The following is a 9,090-nucleotide window of genomic DNA, read 5'->3' as shown; positions in this document are numbered from 1 at the left end:
TATTTTTGCATACAATAAATAATTGGTAAAAAAAGGTAAGACGAACCTCCAAAATACAATGAAGAATAAAATGCCAAAAACCCCTATCTTTGATATATAACATTTATATTTTTTTTATGTGCGAATTTTTATTCAAATGTAACTAAATTAAGTTATTTTGCTTTAACCGTGTACATATGTATATGAGAGTTATAAATGGATTTTTTTTTCTTTTTATGCTAGTACAATGTACAAAAAATTATAAAAAGTAGCACACTGTAGTAGACTTCCCTGTCGACTGCCTGTCCTTGTTTGAAACAGTAAGGGTCTTCATATTCCCGTCAATGCAAATGAGGCCGAAGACCATGACAGCGGGAAAATGTTTTGTGTCGTTATCCTTCACCCTATTTTTTAAGACATAGTCAGTGACCAGGGACGACTCAAAAATGGATAAATGAGCTTGAATGGAAATGATTTTCTGATTTTATTCTTTTATCAAGTATCAATATGGCGGGAAGAAAGAAATGTACTATTTAAAACTCATAAAAAGGTTGCCAGATGTTGTAAACTAGCATCAAATTCATTTAAGATTATTTTCAGGCCACTCTGTAAATAAATGAGTATTTATCAGTCTCAATATAGATTTAAACTTTAATTTATTACGTTAGCTGCTACAAAATAAAACAGTTTTCTTTTGATTATTTTTTTATTTTGACCTCTTCAAATAGCAAAGATTTTCTCCAAATTTTCTTATACGATATACATCTAAAATTTTAGGAAGAAGGTCAAAATCTAGGTTGAATATCAAATCAAAAATTAATGGCTTTAAAAAGTGGTTTTTAATTTACATTCATTTATTTTTTTCATTAAAAAGATATTGTAAGTAAGTTTTAATCATATTATGAACATTTTGGCAGCATTGGCATTTCTTCCTTTTTTTGAATGACTGAAACTTTATCTGTTAAAAAAAGACTAATTATACACGGAATACAGCAGTTTTTATAAAAATTGTAATTTGTATTTTAAGGATAGAACATCCGGTATTAAAAAAAACTTTGATTTAGAACTCGCAGATAAATTTACATGAATTTTGCATTAATTCTATTCCATTTATCGATAGTTCATTATTAAATTGTCTTTATTTCAGGGAAATTAAATTTTGATTAATCCTACATTAAGCAAAAAAATCAAGAATAAGGGGAAAATGCCTTATTTATTTGTTTTACGTCAAATATGCATACAGACCAATATTTTATAGACGTGTTTCGGTCTATTATAGGATTTGTATTATATAGTTTGGGTTCTTTCTTTAGTTAATGAGACTTAATGTGTCCCCGATATGGCCTAATCAAATATAATCTATTTGTAATTATTTTATTGTGATGATAAATTTTTACTACTTCATGCGCAGTTTGCAATGCTCCCAAGTGATTAATTAGAACAATTAGTTGAAAGAACTATAATTAATTAATAAAATAATACAATTTTAATCCAAACTAATTTTCTTTAAAAAAAAAAGCTTATTTTTTGTGTTGACGGGCCACATATCACATATATATTTGAATCACTTTTAAATAATTACATTTGACGAATTTGTAAAGTAGTTATTGAAGATGAACCTAACCTTTTAATATCAAGATATGAATTGAAGGGGTAGAGTGCCAAATTGAGAGAAAACCAATTCAAACAAACTTAAATGAATATAACAGTAACTATTAAAATTTTAACTTCAACTTTCTTCCAGCATGAGTAATGTTAATTACTAATAGCTCAAACAACAATAGCATTAAATTTAGAAGTAATCAAAAGTAGATTGATTCAACATATTTAGCCCTTATTTATTATTTTATTTTCAAACAATCTATAATAATACTTTTTAGACCAGAGATTCCTTAAATATTTTTGATCCCATATACCACTTGTCCATTTTTTGTTTTCCATAGAGACCGTGTTAAGTTTTAAGTGTTTTTATGAGCTTATATATTGATTATCACTTTGATAGGGATCTTTTTAAATGAGATAATTGTAATAAAAAAGTAAATAGGATTTTTTTTAAAAGGAAAAAACACAAAATTCAAATATACTTTAAGATTTGAAATAAATCAACCAAAAAATAAAAAGAATATTATTAAAATAAAATTACAAGAAAATAATAATTTTATCATAATTAGGAAGTTTTAGTTTGATGCTCTGATTACAAATTGTCAACATTTGGCCTCAAATGAGTTTGGTTTAATTTCAATTCACCACGTATAATGATTGGTAATCTATTTTATTTTTTCGTAAGATGATTGGCAACCGTGCTAAAGCTACGAGGTATGAAGATGGGAAAGCTATTAATAATTTTCGTTCAATAACCCATAGGGATTTAAAAAAAAAGGTAAAACTGCTAATACCTCATTCTGCACTGCACCTTAATTTCTTCATTATCCCCTATTTCGATCAGTTCTTTAATTAAAATTGTATCTGTGTCTTCTTCATCGTATGGGTTGATCATAGTCCATGGTCAAAACATCACCCAACCTGTCTTTAAAATATGTATAAAGGGCATTTAAATGTTGAAAGTTGACAAAAACCATTCAGGATGTTTATAAATGATAAGTAAAGAAACTAGGAAAATTCACACCTTCCCATCAAATCAATATCACTAAAAAAAGGCTGCCACAATGGATTTTGTTTTCACTAAATTCAGACCTGGTTCGATTTGATTAAGTTTTTTTTTTTTTTTTTTTAAAGGGACCTTTAATAGCCAACAACTCTAAAATTGTACCAAAAAGGTGAAAATAACTTTTTTAAACATTAGCATTTTGAAAGGCATTGTACTTCAGTATGGTGCAAAAACTTACAAAAGTGCTCCTCATTTTATTGACACAACAGCAAAAAAATCTAGACTTCAATGCATTGTTACAAATCTTGTTAGTATCATGTAAGACTAATTGAATAGATGCATGGATCCAGAGTTTTGGCTAATCATTGTTGCCAAACGCATCTAATTGCAAACACACCATGTACATTTTGTTTTAAATGGCTTATAAAACAGCGATAGTGCCCAACAATGCTGGAACTCTATCCACTGACACTTCACTAACCTTTTATTAAAGGATCAATTAAATCAATTCAACGAAGAAAAGCTGCATATCACAAAATAGACATTTAAATAATCCTATTAAACGTTATTAATATTAATGCATAAATATAAAATTATTTTAATCATGAACAAAAAATTGTAGTTTTGTGTAATTTTGTGATCGCCCTAGATATGTAGAACTCCAAATTTTTATTTTGCTTACATAGAATACTTTGGGAACCAGTGATTTAGGCTCTTGTAACACTCAAAAGTGTCATTTTATCTTATCGTTAGAAATATCCTAGAATGCATTATTATTTAGAGATTGCATTTTGATTATTCAACATTAGATTGACAGAATTTCTCATTATAAATAATTTTTAATCATTATAATAATAATTACATTTGTTATGAAAATATAGAAATAACCACTCTATGTGGGACTAATGATTCACTCTTTCTGAACCAATGAATCGAATCTAACTGGACTAATTTTGCAACACCAAAATTTAAATTTAATTTTGATCGATAACTGTTTTTTAAAATTTACGATAAACGCATCTGTGAAACTTAAAATCAAAAGGATATTTTTTATTTAACAAATCATAGCTCAATTTTCTCAAACTCTCAATTCTTTGTTTTGTTTTTATTTCATGGAATAGAAAATAATTAGCAATTTTAAATAAAATTAAAAATAAAGCCTCAGTAATTTAATTTATTGTTTAACCATTGCTGATTAAATTTTCACCTTTTATATTAACTAATGCGCTCAATTAGAATCTGAACGACTTTATGGTAAAAAATTTGGCTATTTTATCTTGCCTCTTAGTTGCTTTCTTTTCTCGTGTGTATAAGACATAATATAATTTTCCTTCTACTTTTAATTTTAGAGACCAATTAATTTGAATTATTTGCCTTGGGGTAAATACATATTAGTACAAAATTTCTTCCTTTTTATGACTTAATGTAAAATACATCAAAGGAAACTCAAATTAAGTTAATGGCTATAACCTAAAAGACAATACTTGATTAATAATTTATATGTTTCAAGGATAGATATTATATATGTAATTTAAATGAAAATATGAGTAGACGTGCTTTTGAATATTTAAGACAGAAGAAAATCATGCAAATGCCAAGCATTTGAACTCAAGAGAGAGGGTTTCAACATTTTAAGATGAATACAGGATTTCAAGATGATAGTATCAAAATCCTACAAGAGATGATCAGGACCAACACATTTCAATACAAGTTTTCTGTGCTATGCTTTGATGAATGTCAAATTAAGAAAAAAATATGATATTGACATGAAGACGCAACAGATTTATGGGCCTCACTCTAAAGTTCAAGTTGTTATGATGAGATGATTAGTTGAGAAATGGAAAAATCCGATCAAGTTCCATTTTGATACCACTATGACCAAGAAGCTGCTTAATGATATTATAATCAAAATGAAGAGCAATAGTTTTGAAATAAGAGCAATTGTTTGTGATCTTGGGAACCACACGCTTCGTCCTGAACTTGGGATTGACGAAGGAAACTTTTTCTTCACCAATCCTTTTGATTCCAGCAGAGTTGTCTACATTTTTCCTGATTCTCCTCATCTTCTCAAGCTCTGTAGGAATAATTTACTAGACAAAAGGTTTATGGTTCCTGCAGAGGAGGGAACATTAGTCTCTCTTGTTAAGACTGATTTTGAGGGATTATTGATGATAGATTCCGGAGAATTTAAAATTGCTTTTAAGCAAAAAACCTCTTGATATTTACTGCAAAGAAGGAGCTTACAACGAGTAGGATTGGATGCACAAGTTTCGAGTAATACAGTAGCCAAAGCTTTCACCATTCATAGCCAAAGTAAAGAAGCAAGAGCCAAGGAAAACGCAGTGGAAATAATCAACAATTGGTTTGATGTAGTAAATAGTAGGAAAATTTATGACAAGGTCAAGCTCAGACGTGCACTGGGTATCAATTTTGAAGATCAATTTATTGCCTTGGATAAAATGAAATTGTTTTTGGATACATTTAAGGTCATTGGAAGGGGAAATAAAAGTGAATTGGCATGGCAGAGAGGTATGCGAGTTTCAATCAAATCAAGTCGAGCCTTGTACCATGATTTGATTTCTAATGGTCCTTTTTCTTTCATTTTGATGTCCAGAACTACTCAATATTGCCTTGAAAATCTTCTTACCCGTTTGAGAAGTGCTGGTGGTGATGATGATCACCCTGGAGCCGTTGGAGCAATGAAAAGGAGGATAATTCTGGAAATTGGAAAAATTTGTGAAACTTTGGTGAGCAATCCCGCTGTTCAGATTGAAAAAGAATATGACATTTATAGAATTGAGGATGAAGAGGAAAAATAATCCGTAACAAAGCAAATCACTGGAGACATCTTAGTTGTGACATCAATTGGTGAAGAAAGCTGATCAGAATTTGAATTTACGTTTGATATCCCTCATAAAGTTCATGTGGATTTTGCAATACACCATCAACTAGATCAGTTCAAAAAATGGGATATCAACTTTCAGGGGCTCAGTTATGTATCGGGTTTATTTTTGTTTGCATAAAAATGCCCCGACCTTATATATAGTCTCCTTGATCAATACCACAACAGGCCGCACACATCTTCGATGACGCACCTGAAGCTCCGGGAGCTTGGATGGGAAGTTATTATGCATCCACCCTACAGTCCCGACCTGGAACCAAGTGACTATTACCCTTTCTGGTCTATGACCAACGCGCTTTGGGATACGAATTTGTCCTCAAAAGAGGCCTGTGAAATTTGGTTGTCCGAGAAGGGCAGTATGACGTTGGATTCGCGTTGTCAACATGTTATCAAGCAGAATGGGGAATACATGTTATTAACAATTATTTTATTCGAGCTGAAGTCATGTTTGTTTATTATTTAATTGATTTTAAGTACCACAACGGCAATGATTCGAACTAAACTTGAGCCAAATACTACTGTCTTGTCTTTTTATAATGTTTATATAGTTTAAAAAAGATATTTCTCTGCAAAAGAACACTTATTAATTTCCCTTAAATGAACAATACCTAGTTATCATACTATTATTTTATATATAATTAAAATATTTAATCGCATATATCTATATATTTAATATCATTTTCCAGCCAAATGTCCCGACTAGTTCTTTGGCAAAATGTTATTCGACATTTTTCACCCGGCTAATTGTTCTAGAACCAGCGTCACTACAGCGTGTATGCAATATAAATCACAAGACTGCTATTGCATATATCAATTCAATTTCAAATGATAGTATGATAAATAGATATTGTTCATTTGCTATATAGATATGTCATATAGATAAATTTGTAAGTGTTATTTTACGGAAAAATATATATATATTCATTTACGATCATTATATAAACACAGCATTATAGCATGTGACTCGAATGTAGTTCGAGTCTTTACTTAAATCCGTCGAGGCCCTGAAACTTTCCTATAGAGTTGACCCTTTACACTATGGACCCCATGTTATAGTTATGGACTTTAAATTAGCTTGAATGAAATCTGAGGATTCGATGAAGACAATTTACAACGTTTCCAAGCGCTTGGAGGCTGGGGGTGATCTCAAGCATTCCCCTGGGGCTGCCAGGAAGCCCACTGTCTCAACAAGGCAAGTAAAGGCAGTGTTCAAGAGGACTCCCAACAGGTCCATTGCCGACATGGCCAGAAAGATGGGAACGTCGACATCAACTGTTTCAAGGGCATTGAAAAGGGCTAGAGGAAAGACAGCGCTTGAAAATATCAACAAAGGCAAGTAAAGGCAGTGTTACAACTCAAGGGCATTGAAAAGGGCTGAGTCGTACTGAACGCCATCTGCTAACTGAACGTCAGCAAGAACTCAGACTTGAGCGTGCCAAGAAAATCTTGAATGATATCAAGAGCTCATCTGGACCCATCATCATTTTTTCAGATGAGAAAACTTTTACGGTCGATCCTGTTTTCAACAGGTAAAATGACCGTGTTGTGAGCTTTGGAGATGTTTGGAGATCCAACGGGAAGGCCATGAAGCCGGTATGGTTCCCCACTGGCTTAGATTAACAGCAGAGGATTATGTGAAGATTCTGGCGTCCAAGGTCCTTCCGTGGATCAAATCCATAGTCGGCAACTCTCCTTGGGGTTTTCAACAAGATGGAGCACCCGCCCACGCTTCTAAGAAAGCTCAAGAGTGGCTCAAGGACAGCATGAACTTTTGGCCAAGGACTACTGGCCCCTCAGAGCCCAGATCTGAACCCACTAGACTTCTCTATCTAGGCGCACGTGGAGACCAATGCCTTCAAAAAACGACACAAGAACATAAATGCCTTAAAGGCTGCTGTCAACAAGGCCTGGGCCTCCATGGACGCCGATTACATCCAGCAAGTCTGTGGCTGCTTCAGACGTCGCCTGACCAGTGGCATTGAGTCAAATGGTGGCTACATTGATTAAATTTGATCACAAACTATTTTATTATTCTAAAAATGTATGAATAAATTGTTTCTCAAGTCATTCGAAATGTCATTATTGTCCGCAATATGTTCTGAACAAAAATCGGTAAATTATTCTGCACGGCCCGGTATTTTTCTATTGAGCTTTTAATACTAATGTGATTCATTCATAAAGTCAGTATATTTGCGCAATTAGTCAAATTAATTTGGGTTCGAATAGTTCAAATGCTTGGATTCAGAGCCAAGATCACAAAATAGTATTGCAAAAATAAATTAAGAATAATTGATTATTACATGCGTGTATTTATAATAAAATTGTTTTTGTTGATTTATTATTTTAGGGACTGAACATTTACATTTTTATAGTATTATTCGAATAGTTTCGTGAGGTTGGATTTATAATATTTAGAGATTCTGGCTTCAAATTTATAGATTTTAATATTTGCGACATCAAATCATATAATAATAAGTATAGTTTCTGCGTTCTCAACCAATTCAGTGAGTAAATAATTCATCAACACTGATTATTACTTCTTGGGAATTACATGTAAAAAAATTGAATAGTTGCTTAAAATACCATGCCATGCTGAGAAAAAATTAAAACTATAGCAAATATTATAATTTTATTCATATGAGTTTACCAAGTATAATTTATCCTCAAAAATAATATGCATCTAAGTCAGTATTTTGAAACTTTCCATTATAAATATTACATTAACATTACTTGAGAAGATTTGGGATGATTCTATTTGACTTTTTTTTAATGTTGAAACATATATATTAAAGTTAGATATAATAATTGACCTATTTATTTTGAATATGAATTACTCAATTTTGCCATATTCAATATAATCGATCCCAAAAATCGTCGTTAAAAATAACGTACTAAAACTCAATGTTTCGCCAATTTCTTGTAATTTTTTGTCATAAGATTAAGGCAATTATATTAGGAATTATTAGAAATATTTATTGTATCTTATTCATCATGCCTATGGCGAAGCAATCAGCCTAAGTATCTATTTAAATACTAAAAAATGTTTATATTTTAGTATTAAAACTTTGATGATTTATAGAACTCATAATTACTTCCCAATTCGAACTTCAAAGTTTCATTGCTCAACAACCTCTGCAAACAACTCAATTAATTTATTACTTTGGCCTTCTATCATTTACTAATTGTACTTCTCAATAATAACACAATACAACAGCATTTTTGCCACAGCCTGAAACTCACATTTATTATTGTTATTTAAGTCGTTAGAACATGAATATTACCATTAAAACTTTCAATTAATGAAGGTTTGACCTTTAAAACCTTTTTTTTAAAATCAATTTATGTAACAAAATTAAAACAAGTTAATAGATCCTTACAAATAAATTATGTAATTATATAGACTCATATGTAATTAATTTTTTTGTCGGAGTATTATTGGAATATATTCACGCAACCTAACTAACTTATTCGATTTAATTTTTTAATGAAATATTATAAACTTAATTAACCATAAATCAATCAACATCGACCTTTTTTAAAGACAATTTAAAAAAAATTGAAATATAAGGTCTATTCTATAAGTTCAGCTATGATATAAAGT

This window comes from Lepeophtheirus salmonis, chromosome 7 (assembly GCF_016086655.4).
Source record: "Lepeophtheirus salmonis chromosome 7, UVic_Lsal_1.4, whole genome shotgun sequence".
NCBI lineage: Eukaryota > Metazoa > Arthropoda > Copepoda > Siphonostomatoida > Caligidae > Lepeophtheirus > Lepeophtheirus salmonis.
The sequence above is the reverse complement of the archived record's forward strand: the minus strand, read 5'-3'. Positions refer to the sequence as shown.